This window comes from Momordica charantia (assembly GCF_013281855.1).
Source record: "Momordica charantia cultivar OHB3-1 chromosome 10 unlocalized genomic scaffold, Mcharantia_2.0 BLBB01000010.1, whole genome shotgun sequence".
Taxonomy (NCBI): domain Eukaryota; kingdom Viridiplantae; phylum Streptophyta; class Magnoliopsida; order Cucurbitales; family Cucurbitaceae; genus Momordica; species Momordica charantia.
The window spans coordinates 16,247,135-16,266,135 of record NW_028275158.1 but is presented as its reverse complement, the minus strand read 5'-3'; the positions used below and the strand labels follow the sequence as shown (position 1 = coordinate 16,266,135).

At 35.2% G+C, this 19,001-nt stretch overlaps 1 non-coding gene and 1 pseudogene across 1 annotated transcript; both read left to right on the top strand.

The window, feature by feature from the left end:
* Positions 1 to 5,851: 5,851 nt before the first annotated feature.
* LOC148208678 (small nucleolar RNA R71) lies at positions 5,852 to 5,958 on the top strand. The gene has a single exon (XR_015788586.1). It is a non-coding gene; the product is annotated as a small nucleolar RNA R71 (small nucleolar RNA).
* A 7,856-nt stretch (positions 5,959 to 13,814) lies between these two features.
* Positions 13,815 to 16,700, top strand: LOC111023683 (pectinesterase 2-like; annotated as a pseudogene).
* The last annotated feature ends 2,301 nt before the right edge of the window (positions 16,701 to 19,001 follow it).

Sequence of the window (19,001 nt, the reverse complement as noted above, 5' to 3'; positions counted from 1 at the left end):
CTAATGCTTAGCCTTCCGAGTTGAACCTGTTGGGTTTTATGCTCTAAACTTGTGGTTTGTAAACATAAAATAAATACTCATTCAATAAAGTTATTATTTATAGAATTGCATTAACTCAAATCTAATAAACTAACATTCGAGGTTATGTCATGTAAGTGAAACAGTATATAATAGATATATAGTATATATTTAATATATAACGTATATATCTGATATACAGTATATATTCGATATACAGGTGGATAATGTTCTAGTAGTAACCTAAAGGGTCTATAGTATATGGATAAGGTTGGGTACCTTATCCTGGTAACATTATGGATACGGTTCACTTTGTAATAGTTACAAATAACTTGATCCAGGTCGTTCGTGTGGAGACATGCGAGTGGGGGTATCATATAAAATGAGTTTGTATAAGACCGGACCATGAAATAATTAATCTTTAGCTCTAACATCGTTAGCTAATAGATTAATATTTCAAAAGGATGACCAGGTAACTCGATCTTAATCCTGAGTGAGTTATAGACTTCTGCCTGTTAGGGCTCGTCCTTTGATTTATATGGGTGAAAGTGGCCCGAGTCGTCGACTCAATATTCCTACCATTTTGGGGACAAGGCTGAGTGGGGAGCTGGGAACATAACTACACAAGATGGAATTCACTTCTTCCCGACTTTAGGGTAAGTAGATGAGTGTTCTCTTAAATGCTAACTTTGGGACTTGAACAAGGGGCCCCACCCTCTCACTGGCCCGAGAGGGACTTCCGATTATTGGTTGGACCATAACCGGGTTGTTCATTAGAGGATCAGCGGTACTTAAGATACAAGATGTAACACAGGGGTAAATGTAAGATCGAATGTCAACACTAGAGGGTGAATAGGGTTCCTTACCACTTTTCTTTTTAAATTAAAAAATAAATTAACAATTATGCAATCAATCAAAGAACATTAACAAGAAGAGGAAATATTGAACAAAATATTTAAGTAAACCTACATGCAATTTACCAAGATTCAAAGTAGATAAATACTGAATATAAAAGAGAGAAGAGAAAAGAGTGGTGACACCAAAAATTTTTATAGTGGTTCGAAAATTTATACTCCACTCCCCAAGACTTCTTCTTGGGTATGTTACTGTAATGGCCCTCTTACGGGTGAGAACCAAACCTATCGACCCTCTTTTTGTCCTATACTAAAGAGAAACTCAAGATCCTTTTTACTGGTTCAGAATCCAACCAATTTACTTTTCTCACAACCCAAGGTATACCTACACCTTAATACAAAACGCAATTTGAAAATAAAGAATTCAAAAACACAAGTGGATTACACAAATTTTGCACCAAAGTAATGGCTAAAAAGCCACACTCTAATGAATCTCTCATAAAAAGATAAACAAGTTATGTGTAGAAGATAATGAAGATTTTGTAAAAGTTGATAGGGGAATTTGAAAACAAGAGATTTTCCTTTGATAGTTGATGTGTAGAATTGTGGAATTTGGTGGCTTTAAACTGTAACGCCCCGAGTACCTCAGGTTAGTTAGTCTCGAATCAGGAGATTTTTCATTTAATTTTAAATTGATTGTTAATTAAATTTATTGATTGTTAATTAAATTTATCTATATTTATCGGGCTCTAAGAAAAAAATCCAATTAAATGAATAATTACCGAACTCTGTATGTTGGGTCTTGTTTTAAAATTCCTCTCCTTTCTCTTGGGCTTGGATGGTTGGGCCTCCATTGAGGTAATGTGGCTTTTAAAACAAAACAAAAGGTAAAGAAAACCCTAGCCCCAAGCTCCTTTTCTTTCTTCTTCTTTTTCTTCTACCCTAGCCGTTTCCCGACTTCCTCTTCGTTCCCAATCCCGCCACCCCTCCTCTCGTCTTTCCGGCAGCTTCTCCGACGCCTCGACGCAGCACCGGTGCTGCTAGCCACTCCGAACGGGACGACGACCCGTAGCAGCGACGGACGAAGACACCACGAGCGGCGGCCGGCGACTCCCAGCGCTCCAGCGGCGGCGTTTCGTAACGGGTACAGCGGCGTGGCCCTCCTCGCAGCGGCGCACGGTGGACTGCTACAACGGCGGACTGGCAGAACGACTCCCCGACGTTCCGACGGCCTGCAGCAGCGGCGGCGCACCCCGACGATCTGCCACGAACCAGCGCGGCCTCCCCCTCGCGGCGGCGCACGGCGAACGGCGGTACAGCAGCGGAACGGCGGTAGAATTGTACGTTACAGCGGTGTCTAGGACGTTTGGCGGTGACCCACATCCGTTCGAAGCTCGATTTAGGCTACCCACACCTTGGCGAGCTAGATCTAGGTGACCCACATCTATATGAAGTCGGTCTTGGTGGTAATGCGTCATTCGAACCCTTTTAGAGTTAATTTCGAAGGATAAATAGCATACGTAACATGCTGTATTTTCTGTTTTGGTGTGCTTAGGGTGAGGTCGACGCAAAACTTAAGGGCACGGTTGTGGGTAAGTAGACAAGGGGCGTGTGTGTGTGTTAATGTATGCTCGATGGTCTCTAACGTGCTGATTTTGTGACGCTTAATGCTAATTTTGTGGTGTCCTTGTGCTAAATAATTTTCGTTGTGGTAGTCGATATACTTGGAATGGTGTTGGGTATTTGTCGATGAAAAATGGTGAGTTTTCTGCTTTGTTAAATTGTGAGTATTGTTGTGGTAATGTTTGTTGCCTGGTTATGTATGTTTTGTTCGGCGTGTTTAGCGAGCTATTTTTCTTAGTAATAATTGTTAAATAATGTTGTTGGATATTGAGCATGATTGGGTTGTTATTTCGTTATTAGAAAGTTGATAAAGTTGTGAAAGCATGCTGAATTGTACCTGTGAGTGGAAAGATGCAGGGTTAATGGTAAAAGGAAGTATATAGTAAGACTCTGGTGAAGGTTGGATTTTGGAAGAAATGAAAGAGTGGGTGTCAGGGCCTCGGGTATAAATGGTCGGGGGCTAATACGTCACTAACGGAGTATCGAGGCCTCGGGTATAAATGGTCGAGGGTCGGTACGAGGAGTCCTTTGGAGGGGAGACTATTGGGGCCTTGGGTATAAATGGTCAAGGGTCAATAGAGGGTGAAGTCATCGAGGCCTCGTGTATAAATGGTCAAGGGCCGATGCAGCATGGTCGGGGCTCTGGGTATAAATGGTCAGGGGCCGACTCTACTCGAAGGAAAGATAACCGTGGAAGGTTAGGATAGTTGTGATGAACGTAGAGGTATTTGAGATGTTAGGGGGTCTAAAGGTTGCCTGTTAACATGTTTTTCCCTAGTTGTGGTTGTCACTAAATGTTATGGAATGTGTTATGTTTGAATGCATAATGTGTTGCGAAGCATGACTATGAATGTTTCATGATATAGTTGAGCATGATGTGTGCGTGTGTTGGCGAGGGCTACTTACGGAGTATGTTTTATATACTCACCCCCCCCCCCTCTAAATTGATTGTTTCAGGTGAAGGACTCGTGGGCGACCATGGTGATGGGACGGAGGAGACATGACGAGCGGGGACCATGGGCTGCTTAGTCACTCTTGCTTAGTTTAGGTGATTGGTTAAGACCTTATGTTATGGTCAATAAACCTTTGTCGTATCCGAATAATTGGAAGGTTCCCTTTTGTTGTTAGTTTCATTTCGAGGATAGGTGACTACCTTAGTTCTATTCCATTTATTGAGTTTTGCCTAGTTTGATTAATGAACTTGTCTCATGGGGTGGTCCACGAATGTTGTTGAATGCTACTCTGGGAGATTGTTATATTGTTAATTTGATGAGAATTGGGACTTGATATATATACACTTGTTTGCTTAAGGGGTTGGCATGCCGTATTTTGGGGTTAAGTTTAAGTAGTTGGGTAGTTAACGTGACCTAGAAGCGTGTGGGAAATTCTAAGGCGTTACAATTGGTATCAGAGCGGAGTGGTTCCTGTAGACTGTCCTAGAATCTAGGTCGTTAGTGTATGGTCCTTGTCAGTCTCCTCGTCATCACCAGGTACGCTTCCTAGTGCTGTTGTTCGATCATGAATGTTTTACATTGCTTATGGTTGAGATATTATTTGTGACGCCCGAGAGGAAGGGTACATGAATGAACCGATACCACATCCGAATGAGAGGGATCCTGAGATTATTGAAGAATGGTTAATAAAGGGTTAAAAAGAATTGATAGTCACTACCTATACCAACAAGGTACACCTTCATTTTCGGTGGCTCAATCGTAAGAATTCTAAAGTTAAGCGTGCTTGGCTTGGAGCAATCTTTTTCTCCCAATTTGTTTTGACCATAACTTCTTCGTTTAAACTCCAATTTGAGTGATTTGACAAGCATTGGTTTTGTCTTTTCGAGCTCTACTCTATGGACACTTTGAAATACTCAAATTGTTAGTTTATACTTGGTTTGTGATCATTAAAATATTTGATTTGATTGAAGCCATAAAGCTAACAATCTCCCCCTTTTTTATGATGACAAACCACTCAAGAAAACACATTCTCTAAGTGGCTATATTCTTCCCCTTTTGTTATTATAAAAAAAAAATTCATGAAATTCAGCTCCCCCTTAATAAGATAATCATTGCATGGTAAAAAAAAATTCTCCCCCTCAATCATACATACAGAAAAATTCTCTCCCTAACAAATACATTTAGACAATTAAATGCGAATGATGCCAAGTGCAAGTCTATTTCTACAAAATGGTTCTTCATTTAATGGTTTAGTGAGAATATCTGCTACTTGTTTTTCAGTGTGAACATAATTAAGTACAATATTTCCATTTTGCACATGTTCTCTAAGAAAATGATATCGGATATCTATATGTTTTGTCCTAAAATGCTGAATAGGATTCTTGGTTAGATTAATTGAACTAGTATTATGACAAAAGATTGGAACATGTTCAAAATTTAAACCAAAATCATGCAATGTTTGTTTCATCCATATCTTTTGCTAGTCATCCTTATCATTGTCGGACATGCCCTTTTCTATTAATCCCTTGCCTGACTGCTCAACTTCTAGATGCGCTGGCAGTAGTACCTTGCCACTTTGCAATGTTAATGCTTTGGATTGCTCATTTTCGTCTATTTTGGGTTGCTCAGTATTACTTGGAAGCAGGCTTCTGGGTCTATTTTTCAAGTATGTTGCTAATTGGCCAATTTTCATCTCCATGTTCCGTAAGGATGCTGTCTGACTCTGCAGCAACGCATATTGACTATTAACATTGGCATCATTTTTTCTCATGTAGGCCCTGAATATCTCTTCAAAACTCAAAGTCTCAATAGGCTTTTGAGCGGCCTGTTGATTTTGTCAAGAGAAATCAGTTTGGTATTCAACCTTTTGATGATATGTCGGGGCATTGCTAGTTCTAGCATCATGTCCTAATTGATTGTCTCCCCAACTCAAATTTGGATGGTTTATCCAATTTGGGTTGTACGTATTTCCCATATAATTTATTCATATTCTGTTGTGGGTTACCCAAATAAAATACTGAGGTAGGATTGCCTGGACAATTCTCAAACTGATGTTCTCCTTCACAATACGGACATAGCACATTCTACACAACATTCACTTTTTCCTTGGAAGCTAGCTCCAACATCACCTGAAGTTTCATTCTTCATTATTATGTCAGCCAGTCTTGAGATCTTGGAATTCATATATGCTATCACGTCATATGCTATTAAGCCCTTAGATCTTGTCGTTGAGGCAACCCTGGACTTTGACCATTGGTGTTTATTGCTCGAGATTCTCTAAAAAATATCAAATGCTTCAGCATGCGGTTTTTACAATGGCCCTCCATTTGCTGAGGTATCTATTAACAAACTGTGTAGCCTCATTCAATACGTTGTAATAGGTTTATCCGAATGCAATGCGGTATACCATGACGATGACACTTCTGGAACAGTTCTTTAAATATCTCTCATGATTTGCTCAAGAACTCTCCAGATAGTTGTTGAAAATTATTAATTTTGCTCCTGAGCTCTACATTCTTGGATGGTGGGAAATATTGCATCAAAAAATGTTCAGCTTTTTGGCTTTTTGGCCCTTAATCTCGGTTAATTAATTTAATTAATTAATGTTTTGATGATAACAAACACACTTAGTATTAACTGTTTTTGGTGTGTAAGAATTATTGTTATAAAACATAAATTTATTATGAGCTTCAATAATATTATATGATTTACTGATAATACATATTTTGTTTATTGATAATTTTAGTGTTTTAAAGTGTCCACAGCGTAGAGCTCGATACGATGATTCCAACGAATTTTGAATTACCCAAATCGGAGCTCAAACGAAGAAATTATGATCGAAAGAAGTTGGAAGAAAAATTACCCGAGATGGATGACGTGGCAGCTGAATCAACTAAGTGGTCCAACAAAATGTTGACATGTGGCATGGTGTCAAAAAAAAAGGAAAAGAAAAAAAAACAAAGTTACCGTTGAGGGTAACTTAAAAGAAAGAAAAATAATAATAATAAAAAGTAAAAAATATATATATATATGTCACATCACATTAAATGTATATTTGTTTTAAAATATATATATATTATATTATATATATATATATATATATATATATATATAGCCGTTTGACACATCCATATATAATATTTTATTATTATTTTATTCAATTAAATCTCAACCTTTGATTTTCAATCATTAAAGATCTAATGGTCCAAATTCAATTTCGATTTCAAATTTATTTTCAACTTTTCCTCACCTATTTAAACCCCACTTCCTTCAACATTTTATACAACTCATTCTCTCCCAATTTTCTCTCCAAATTTCTACATTGTTAATCTCTCTTCAAAGCTTCAATTTTTGTTCTATATTCTTGAGGGAGATTTTTTATTTGAGAGATATTTGAGCTTTCAATTTTATTTCTTTTAGCCAATTTGAGGGCTTTTATTTGTAAGAATTTTTTCTTACAAATTTGTGAGCAAATATTTGTATACCCACTCTTTGAGAGAGTTTGTAAGTTTATTCTCAAATTTCCATATCATTTGTAAGGGTTGCTCTTGAGCCCGAAAAAGAGTGTTGTAATGGTTTGATCCTGAACCGTGGAAAGGATCGGGTTTCTTCTTGCTCCCAGAAAAAGAAGGTTTTAAACCGGTTTGACTCCTACCGTGGAAAGAGTCAAAGTTTCTTAATCGAATACCCAAGAGGCGCTTGGGGAGTGGAGTAGGCCGGTTGTTGCCGAACCACTATAAAATTTCCAGTGTCATTTTCTCTAACCCTACTCTATTTAATTTTTGCAATTAATTTTCTTTATTACAAATTGCATAAAATTAATTGTTCGAATTTGTTATTCATATTTATGCTCAATGTTTATATTTGAATTATTTGGGTGGTGAAATTAATTAGGGTGTTTGTATTTCTAATTTATTGTTTAATTTGTGATAAAATTAATTGTTCCTAAAAAAGTTTACTTATTTGTTTAAATTTGGGCCCACCGTAGTAAAAAGTTTATAAAGTTTAATTAAACCCTATTCACCCCCCTCTAGGGTTGTCATACCGATCCAACAATTGGTATCAGAGATCGGTTTCGCTCTTCCACAAAAATTATTTTTCAAATTTACCTTGATATTAAGTATCCTGTTAATTTTTGAAAAATTATTTGAAAAGCTTAATTGCTAGAGCTATGACAACTTTAGATTTTTTGGAAAGTTATTACATTGATAGACCTCCTTTCTTTTATGGTAAAAAGTATGATATTTGGAGACATAGAATGAAAACTTTTTTGCTTGCTATTGATTTTGATATGTTGTATGTTTGTGAAAATGATTTATCAAAATTCAAATTAAGTGATGAAATGATTTCTTTTAACATCAAAGCTATAAATATCATATGTTGGGTTTTAGATAAAAATATATGTGATAAAATTTCACATTTAACATATGCATATGATATTTGGAATTTTCTTGATGATGCTTATAGTATTGAAAATTCTCCTTGTACTACTAATGATTTATTTGATGTGAAGGAGAATTATAATTCTCAAAATCAAGAAAAATTCCATGAAGTGGAAAAAGAAAAATATGATCGATCCTCTTTGTGTTTGATGGCTCATAAAGACAATGGGAGCGATCTTGAAAGTGATGACAATGAGGTAATTCATAAACCCTCTTCATATGATGAATTGTTTGATGCATTTGAAAGCATGCAATGTGATTTAGAAAAAGTTAGTTCTAAATATGTTAAACTATCAAAGAAATATAAGACATTATCCATAGAGAATAAATTTTTGATAGATGAAAATTCTTGTTTGAAAAATAGAGCTACTAATGATATGTTGTTACATGAAAATATTGATGATTGTTATGATGAGAAAAATATCTTGAATGATAGGATTAAATTTCTTGAAAAGGAAAATGAGGATCTCAAATCTTTAGCATGTGAATTAAAATTGGATTTAAATGATTTGAGAAACAAAAATGAGAAAATTGAATCTTTTTCTTTGAAGTTAAAAGATAAAATTACTAGTTTAGAAAGTGAAATTGTTATTTTAGAAACTAGCAATATATCTTTAAAAAAAGAGAAAATTTCTTTTATTGATAAAATTAAATTTCTTGAATGTGATAGTCATGAGAAAAATGATCTTTTGCATGTGCTTAAGGAAAAGGAAATGCTTGCAATTAAAGAACTTGAAATTGCAAAAGAGTCTATTAAGAAGTTGACAATAGGTAGTCAAAGATTAGATAAAATAATTGAAGTAAGCAAATCTTTTGGTGATAAGAGAGGTTTAGGCTATATAGATGAATGTTCTACTCCTTCAAGTTCTAAAACTATCTTTGTTAAAGCATCACCTATTGTGCCTAAGCATCATCATTGCGGTATTGAAGGACATATTAGACCCAAGTGTTTTAAATTGAAATATGCACGAACTACTTCTTCTAGAAGAAATTTTTCTCAAATAGCAAAGTCTCACAATGCTCCAAAAGAAAATTTCCCAAAAAAAAGTAGAGTGCACAAATTTGTTGAAAAAAATAAATCATTGTATAATGTTGTTTGTTCCTCATGTGGCAAGTATGGACATAAAGCTTATTCTTGTCACTTGTCTAAATCTAGAGCTTCAAATGTAAATGCAAGTTCTAAATTTATGCCTAAGCATGGAAAGACAAATATGCATGTAGAATCAAAATTTGTACCTAAACATGCTTATGTTAGAACTAATTATATACATAGTGCTAAACTTGTGTCTAAGCATGTTCATGGAAAATCAAATTATATGCATAATGACAAATTTGTGCCTACATGTCATTTTTGTGGAGTTAAAGGTCATACTAGGCCTAATTGCTTTAAATTGAAAAATACTCCAAGGAAGAATTTCTATAAGAAAACTATTGTGCCAAATCATTTTGTTAAAAAGAAATTCTTGCCTAATGTTGTTTGTTATTCTTGTGGCAAAATTGATCATAAATTTCATACATGTTATTTGCCAAAATTAAATACAAATAATGTTGGAACTAACTTGAAGTGGGTTCCAAAATCTATGCTTCCTTACAATGAAGGACCCAAGAAATGGGTACCAAGATCTTTTGGTTGAGTTTTATTTTTGTAGGTATGTTTCAAGAAGCAAAGGGTTGCTTTGGACTTCAAATTGAAAATAAATTTCAAATGAGCAACGTCCTGGCTTGCTTGAACCTAACAAAGAAAAATTGCCTATGTGGTAACCTTCATTTTTTTAGATTATTATGCTATTGATATAATTTATGGAATAATTATATATTCTTGATGGGTTAGAAAAGTTTGAATTTGTCTCTTGAACTTTATTGTTTATCAAATAAAATTCCTTTGACTAAATTGAGAATATGTTTGGCACTTATGTCTATTGGTCGATTATTTATGAATTAGTGGATTAATTCTCTTGAAAAACATTGTGGTAAATTATTTTGAGACTTATCGATAATGTTTGTTGCTAATTATTTGAAATATTGGATTGTTATATGTCATTGAGAAATTATTGAATATCAATTTTGCATCATACTGAAGATATTGAGTATTATTTTGACATTTGTCTATATTGCTTGAATATTGGATTATATGTCTTGGAGAAATGATTGAATATCTATTTTGGCATCTTTTACATGATATTCGAATATTGGTTTTTAATATTTATCAAAGTTAATTTATGATTTATCAAAATATTGAAATTTTGATGTTAAGATTTATCCAAATTGCTTGATTCTTTGATAAACTTAAAGTCTTTAATTTTTGGTCCATTAGTTGCTTGTTATCCTTGTGTTTTCTTGAAAAATATTGAGGATATTTTGTCTTGAAAAATATTGTTATGGATGGTTGAAATTTTGTGTTGTGAAATATTGTTTTTGATAGGTGATGGTTATTGTTTACTCTCTTTAAAGAATTTGTTTAGATGCTTTTTGGCCATAAACTATGTGCTCTCTATGAAAATTAATTTCAAAATTTTTGTTCATTATTGAAAATTGTTTGTTTTGAAATTTTGTTTGAAAAGAGTAGTTGAATTCTTTGTCATAGGGGGAGTAGCTAAGAATCAGTTTATATTCTAGTATTCCGTTAACATGTTGCTCAAAAGTGTTCAATTGATTTTTGTGATTTTTGCATTTTCTATCTTTGATTAAATTCTTTTGTAGTCAAATTAATATTTTTATGATGTCATTTGCCTATATTTAATTTGTAATTTTTTTTTGACATAAATCAGAGTGTACCTATGATCAGAAACAATTGGTATCAGTGTTTGCCTATATTTAATTTGCAATACTTTTTAAGTGGTATAAATGCGATATTGTTTTGTTGTTAATTGATATCAATGTTGATTGTTCTTTATAAATTATTTTGTTTAGCATTTAATATTTTTGGTATCTTGATTTTATTTTTGGCATACCGATGGTGTTTTAATTCTTGATGTTTAACTTTTTTTTAGATAAATTGATGAGTTCAATTGAGAGTATCTTTCATGTATGTGATTTATTGTGCTTAATCATAAGAATTAAAATTGCTCTCTTGAAATTAATTAGGGTGTTTGTATTTCTAATTTATTGTTTAATTTGTGATAAAATTAATTGTTCCTAAAAAAGTTTACTTATTTGTTTAAATTTGGGCCCACCGTAGTAAAAAGATTATAAAGTTTAATTAAACCCTATTCACCCCCCTCTAGGGTTGTCATACCGATCCAACACAGCTAAGTCGTTTCATGAAGTAATAGATTCAGTAGGTAGAGAATCCAACAATGCTCAAGCAGTATCCCTAAGATACTAAGGGAATAACTTCAGGCGAATCTACCACTTGCATGAAATACCGCAAAATCTATCGGCTTCAATTATAGTATCTGCAATAGAAGAATTAAAGTTATAGAATGTTGGGGCCGAATAAGCTCTAATCTCCTACATTACATCATCCGCGAGCAGGACGATATTCAGAGGAAGTACTGGCACGGCTTGGCAAGCTCCAGCCCCTGATATCTTCTCTACTTCCTGTTCGGGGGGATTTGGTGCGTTCAGATTTATTGCAACCCCTCTCATACACTGTACTCACTGTTAAACCCTTCTTTTTAAGGTACGTTCTGGTTCTGGGTCAAACGCGAATTCAAATGTAGGGAAATCGTTCATTCACTACACAAATCACTTGAAAGAAAAGTGAGGGACTCTTCAAGCACCGTATTCCAAATACTAAAATCAAAATATAAAATATAAATCCCCGTGTAAGGCCAAAAACTTGTTCGCTTCCTCACAACTAGGCAAAATATAGTGCAAATATAAACTAAATAATCAATTGTAGTACCAAACAAGGTTGTCTCCATAGGGATTTGAGTTATATTTTCGACTCGGTAGTTTAAAATACCAAAAAGAAAAATAATGGTTTGATTCAAGTATTGTGATTGATTTAAAAGTATGGTGTAAAAACAGTAAAATAGCCAGCTACAAAAATCTTTTATGTACAACGCTGGAGCATTCAACACAGATGACATGCAAGTTACAAAGAAGAAACGATTTAAATATAAATCGATCAAGGAGGATTTCGCTCAGATGCTTTCACCTTTTGCTAACCATGCTCTAGCATCCCAAAAGTATTGAATGCCCAGACTGTCGTCGTTCTCTCCCAAGAGACCAAAACATGCTTTAACCAAACTCCCGTTGTAATCAAAACAAGTAATAAAATAAATCTATAGACACAAAAGGGTGAGCCTCATCTCTGAGTACTCACCATTCTACTTGAAATAGAGGAAACTATAGCTAATAGAATTGTTGGGTATTTCTCTACCTTTAAAGTGATTAGAGACTCATGCAAGCGCACACAGGCACAAGTAATACTTGGGAGTAATTCAAGGTCGAATCCTCAGGGATTTGTTTCTTTCAAAGCAGTTTCTAAGGAGTGAATGGTTCAAATATGCAATTGTGGTTTATGAAGAAAATTGTGATGAAATGTTGTTGTTTGGGGTTTTAAATATCAAGTCATTTAATAAAACTCAACCTCTTTGCTTTCTACCCTAATTTTGATGCAAAACATGGAAAATACACGATGTTGGGAAAATGCACCATGCGTAATTCTAGCTTTTTTACTGGGAAACTTAGTTCTACTCTTTCACTACCGCTTTTGGTTGCTACAAAGGCTAGGGTAACCTACAATCATATATCTATGTGTGATTACAATTCTAGAGAATATATATCAACTCATTTGCATTATGGGTCAGATGACCTATGTATAGGACCGTTTTATGTGCTTATGTCTAAGTCACATCTCATATTGGTTTCTTATTATTTTACCTAACTTACCCTTCTTAGGGCTGGGCTTTAGTGTATATGTCAAGTTTCCACTGGCCAAATGGAAAAAAAGACGTAAAGAGAAGTTTTTAGAAACCAACCCAAAAAAGTGTCAGGCGCATTCTGGACAAATTCCGAGTGTGTTGGAAATCAAATCATTTTTACTAAGGCATTTCACAAAGAGGTTGATAACTAATCTATTGCATGATTGAAGGAAAGAAAATGCACGAAAACATAGAGGAAGTATTTTTCATTGAATTCAAATGAATAAGTAAGTCGTACAAGGAGTTTTAGCTTAACCATCTTCTCTTTAGAGTGTGAAGGGAGTGTAAACTCGCTACATAACTTATGAAGAACATAATAAATGAAGAACAAAAGATAGAACTTTAATTAAAAGCAATACGGTAAGCAAAAGTATGAAAATACAAGGAAATAACAACTAAAGCATAAATCTAAAGCATATGAACGATTTCTACAACGAAAGTTTTACCTATTTTAGAACATTATTAAAGGAAATAAAATGCATGAAAACATAAAGAAACTATTTTTCATTGAATTAAAATGAATAAGTGAGTCGTATAAAGAGTTCTAGCTTGACCTTATTCTATTTCGATCACGAGGGGAGTGTAAACTCGCTAAAGAGCTAAAGAAGAACAGAATAAACGAAGAACAAAAGGTAGAACTTGAATTAAAAGCAATACGAGAAGCAAAACTATGAAAACACAAGAAAATAACATCTAAAATATAAATCTAAAGCCTAAGAACAAGTTATATAATGAAAGAAAAAGTAAATTAAGCTGAAAACGAGCTTGGAAGGGATGATTTGCTGCTGGAGGAATGACTTTCTTATATAGGCTCTTGAAGTTGTTGAAATTCCCACCATTTTAGGTGGAAATGAGTTGAGATTCACCTAACTACTTCTATTTGAATTAGACTCACGGTTGTAGCTTGATTCAAACACACATCCCTATGAAACTCATCCTCTCCCTTTCTATATAAACCACCAACCCTTTCAATATCAAAACCCCAAAAGAAAAAAAGAAAATCTGAAAAAGATGATTCGATTTCAAAAGCTTCATTTTTTCATCGTTCTCGTTTCTTTGTTCGTTGTTTCACTAATCTCCCCTTCTCTCTCGGCCAACACCATCGACATATGGTGCAGCCGAATGCCATATCCTAACTTGTGCAAACACTTCTTTAACGTCGAACAATTCAACCCAACGAAGCTCTCAGAATTCAAAAAATGGTTCGCAAAATCGCCATGCAGAGAGCTATCACAGCAAAAACTCTCACAAAGCAACTCGGCCTTAATAGCCGTACCGAAAAAGATAGAATGGCATGGGCTGATTGCATACAGCTTTACAAAACCACAATCCTTCAACTCAACAAAACATTCTCCAATAAATGTTCTGATTTCGATATTCAGACGTGGCTCAGCTCTGCCCTCACCAATCTCGACACGTGTCGCGCTGGGTTCACGGACCTCCACGTGGCTTTCCCGCTGCTGGCGAATAGCCGTACCGAAAAAGATAGAATGGCATGGGCTGATTGCATACAGCTTTACAAAACCACAATCCTTCAACTCAACAAAACATTCTCCAATAAATGTTCTGATTTCGATATTCAGACGTGGCTCAGCTCTGCCCTCACCAATCTCGACACGTGTCGCGCCGGGTTCACGGACCTCCACGTGGCTCACAAAGCAACTCGGCCTTAATAGCCGTACCGAAAAAGATAGAATGGCATGGGCTGATTGCATACAGCTTTACAAAACCACAATCCTTCAACTCAATAAAACATTCTCCAATAAATGTTCTGATTTCGATATTCAGACGTGGCTCAGCTCTGCCCTCACCAATCTCGACACGTGTCGCGCCGGGTTCACAGACCTCCACGTGGCTTTCCCGCTGCTGGCGAATAATAACCTGACCAAGCTTATAAGCAACAGTTTGGCGATGAATAACTACTCGGAATCCAAATCGGAGACGGGTTATAGAGGGGAGTTTCCAACGTGGGTTCGGGTCGGGGATCAGCAGCTGGTGCATTCGACATAGCCGAAGGTGGATCTGGTGGTGGCGCAGGACGGGTCGGGGAATTACTGGACGATTCCGATGGCGTTGGGGGCGGCGGGAAGGAGGAGCGGGAGCGAGAGATTTGTGATATATGTGAAGAGAGGGGTTTATGATGAGAGTGTGGTGATTGAGAATGAAATGAAGAATATAATGCTTTTAGGGGATGGATTGAGGTACACCATTATCATTGAGAGTAGAAGTGTTGGAGGAGGTTTCATAGCTTTCAATTCTGCTACTGTTTGTGAGTTTCTCTCCTTCATCTTTTTTTCCTCTAGATATACTTTTAAAATTTTGGAATCATAATGGGATAATCCCAAAATTTAAGAGATGAAATGGAGATTAGTCCTTAACGTTATTTGAGGAAGATTTTAATTGGGTTAATAATTTCAATTAGAAATTTTAATTTTATGGATTAGTGAAAGTTTTTTGTTTTTCCTTTTTTTCAGTGGAAAATTAGTTTTTTAACAAAAGGAAAGGAGCTTTTGATGTTAAGCTAAGTACCAATACTTTTAAAAATGACATTTTATATGGAATTACGAATTCTAACCCTAAACTTTATCAGAGATTCAGAGATGAGTTTGACATATATGTTTGAGTTAGGTCGGAAACAAAAGAATCCTAATTCACAAATTTAACAAATTCTCATTATTTCACATTTTGGCAACAACCAACAACTGTTTGTAAACGCCTTCGAGTGTGTTTGGGGAAAGAATACCCTGGACACGTGGAGGACAGCCATTGGTGCTCCAAGGTGACCCATGAGTCATGCCCCAGCTCGGACCGCCGAGATCACCACCACTAGCGTTGACAGATGCTAAGTATGAGGGCCGAGGTGAACCTGGCCGAGGTCCGATCTACCAGGAAGCTCGGTGCGGGCCGATGTGAGCTACTGTCAGCGGCGTGATTATCGGGTGTAACCGTCGGGCCCGAGATTACCGGGTGTAACCGACGATCCCGAGATTACCGGGTGTAACCGCCGCGAAATTAGCGGGACTACCACCCATAAATAGAGGACCTCACTCCACGATCAGGTACGATGATTTCTGACCTCGAACTAAACTGGGAATCCGACCTATACTGACTTGATCGTCGAAGTGCTCACCTTTTTGTGCAGGTCCGCCCAAGTATTCAGATCGGTTCGGAGGCCGAGTTCGAGCTGCAATCAGAAGTACACTGTTGTTCATATCCTTGCATAAACAGAGTGTGACTTTGTTCTTCAGTTCTGAGAGGCGAATGTTTTATTGCTTGTGGCATCACATTCCGCAACACCGAGAGACCTGAAAACTACCAAGCGGTAGCCCTCTTCTCAGCTCCGATCTCTCCGTCTTTTTCCGGTGTCAATTCGAGGGATATCAAGACACTCTCTACGCCCATTCCCAAAGATAATTCTACAGAGAGTGCTACATCTACGATACCATCGATTTCATCTTCAGCAACGTCGCGGTTGTCCTCCAGAACTGCATGATCTATGCAAGAAAACCTATCCATGGGTAGCAATGCATCGTGATCGCCCAAGGCCGCATTAACCCGAACCAAAACACCGGAATCTCAATCCACAACTCGAGGGTGATGGCCACAACCAACCTCGAAGCGGCTCGAAGCTCGGTTGGAATCTACTTGGGGAGGCCATGGAAGGAGTATTCTCGCACAGTTTACTTGCAAAACTACTTGGATAGCTCGGTGAAGCCTACAGGGTGGTCAGAATTTAGTGGTAATTTTGCCCTTAATACATTGTATTATGGAGAGTATAAAAACTTTAGGCCTGGTTCTTCTGCTAGCAATAGAGTGAAATGGAAGGGTTATAGAGTAGTTACAAGTGCCACAGAAGCATCAAAGTTTACTGTTGAGAATTTTATTGTTGGGAGTTCATGGCTGCCTTGGACTGGAGTGCCATTCACTACTAGCCTTTGAAATGGATGATGAGTGATTTTGATATTCAAGTCGTTTGACTTTTAGCTGCATAAAACACATTAATAAGTTGTGGTTATTGTGGGTGTCACTTGTAACATCTTTGATTCATATATCAATTGTTGTGCTTGTGTTTTATTGTATTGATTAATAATACACAATTATCGGGGAAGTTCTTCAGCGTTAATATTTATTATTTCTTGTTTCTTTCATTGTCTTCCGAAAATATATCGGAACCATTTCATTAAAGCATGTGAGAAACATACCCAACAGGGAGGCTAGATGAAAGCGCTCCGATCAAGAGAAATGAAATGTATATCATAATTATAAAAAAGAGTTGATTTGGATGACCAAGAAGAGATAAGAACTATGATGTCGTCCCATAAGGATCATATGGATTTCTTGTTTCTTTCTTGGTAATCTGCACAAGGGTTCGTTGGTTTTCGTTTTTCGTTTTTCGTTTTTTTTTCCAAATTTTATTAACAAACTTAAGCATTTTGCAACTCATTTGGTTTTTTGTTTCTCATCTTTTTTTTTTAAAAACATTTTCAAAATTGTATAGAAATTTTGGAAACAATCCAAACAAGTTCATTGTTTGTTGGAAAGGAAACAAAATTAAAATTTTTACACTGAAAAAAGTTAAAATTTGTATTTCAAACTTAACATCAGACAAGTATACATATTTTATTTTACCTAGCATATCTATGATCTTGACAAGGGAAAAAAAATCGTGTACAATTTCCATGTTGACATGTCTTTAAAATTAATTTATTTTGAAGGTATATGTGATTCATGGTCGTAGATATTAATTAATGAAGGTGGAAACTTTTTTTTCTTGAAAGAGGAAATACCGCACCATTCATTCAAAAGGTATGTGAGAAACACATAATAAGGAGAAGCTAAATAAAAGAGCTCCAGTTTAATGAGATGATGGAGATATCATAATTACAAATGAAGGTGAAAACTTTGATGGAGTGTTATCTAGTATTAATTAATTATGTAATTTTGTTATTTAAATTTAAAAAGAATAGATAATATTTCTTTTTGGTGAGTGAAACTAAATTAATTATTGGTAGAATAAATAATTTGTGATCTTGTTTAAGAGATTAAAGTACACATGTTATATATACACAATAACTCAAAATGTAGGGGGAGAAAACATTTATAATTTGTTTCTATATTTGAAGGATGTTGATCGCATTTTTTTGCAGGTAATTCGAGAACAATTTGATTCAACCAATAAGATGAATTATTAAAATCATGGAGGGATACATTATTAAAATCGTTGTGGGATGAATTATTAAAACATCGAGGGATGGATTATTAATATCCTCAAAGAGCCAAAATGAATATAACTCAACGTTAATTAAAGCATATCTCCAATCAACCAAGAAGCTTGTACTACTCCTTAAAACACTCATGAAATAAGATACGTGCGTTGCAACCAGATAAAAAGAATACCCTACCTATTGCTTCTATGTAATTTGTTGATAATTAGAAATTAACAATTCAGCTAAAAAACAGATCTCTACAATCCTGCCGAAGTTGGGTATTATATTTTGATCAACCTAACTGAGAATTTAGATCTTCAAATTTAGTTCTTGGAGGAGCTTTGATAAATCTGTCAATAGCTTGGAAATTGGTTGGAGGGTAAGATAAAAGAGCGCTTAGCAAATATGGTAAAATTACAATTTCACCCTTTAATATATCTGATCATTGATATATATCTCTGATATACCACTCATATAATAATGATATACAATTGATTTACTTCTGATATAACCATGATATCTACTCAACTTCTAACATGTCTTACCACTGATATACGTGTGATAACCATTGATTTACCACGCTGATACAATACATATATATTTGATATACAATTACCATTGATATACAAACGATATACCACTGATATAACTATGGTATCTACTGATATAACTTCATATATGATATATGATTTACCACTAATATAACACTGATATATATTTGAAATATAATTAATATGCTTCTAATTTACCACTTATATACCTCTGATATAACCATTCTATATACTAATATATCTATGATATATGTGTGCTGATATCATACTATTATATCCAATATTTTTTTTAGATGAAAACAATGGTGCAAAATTTTTTATTTTTTATATTTTAAATATAAAATTATTATATAAAAGGTTTATGTGGATCATGCACGTCCAAAAGATAAGTTAAAATTTTGATATACTTTATAAATTTAAATAGTTGATATCTCTTATATTTAGTATCTAACTAATATTAATATTGAATAAATAGTAGTGAT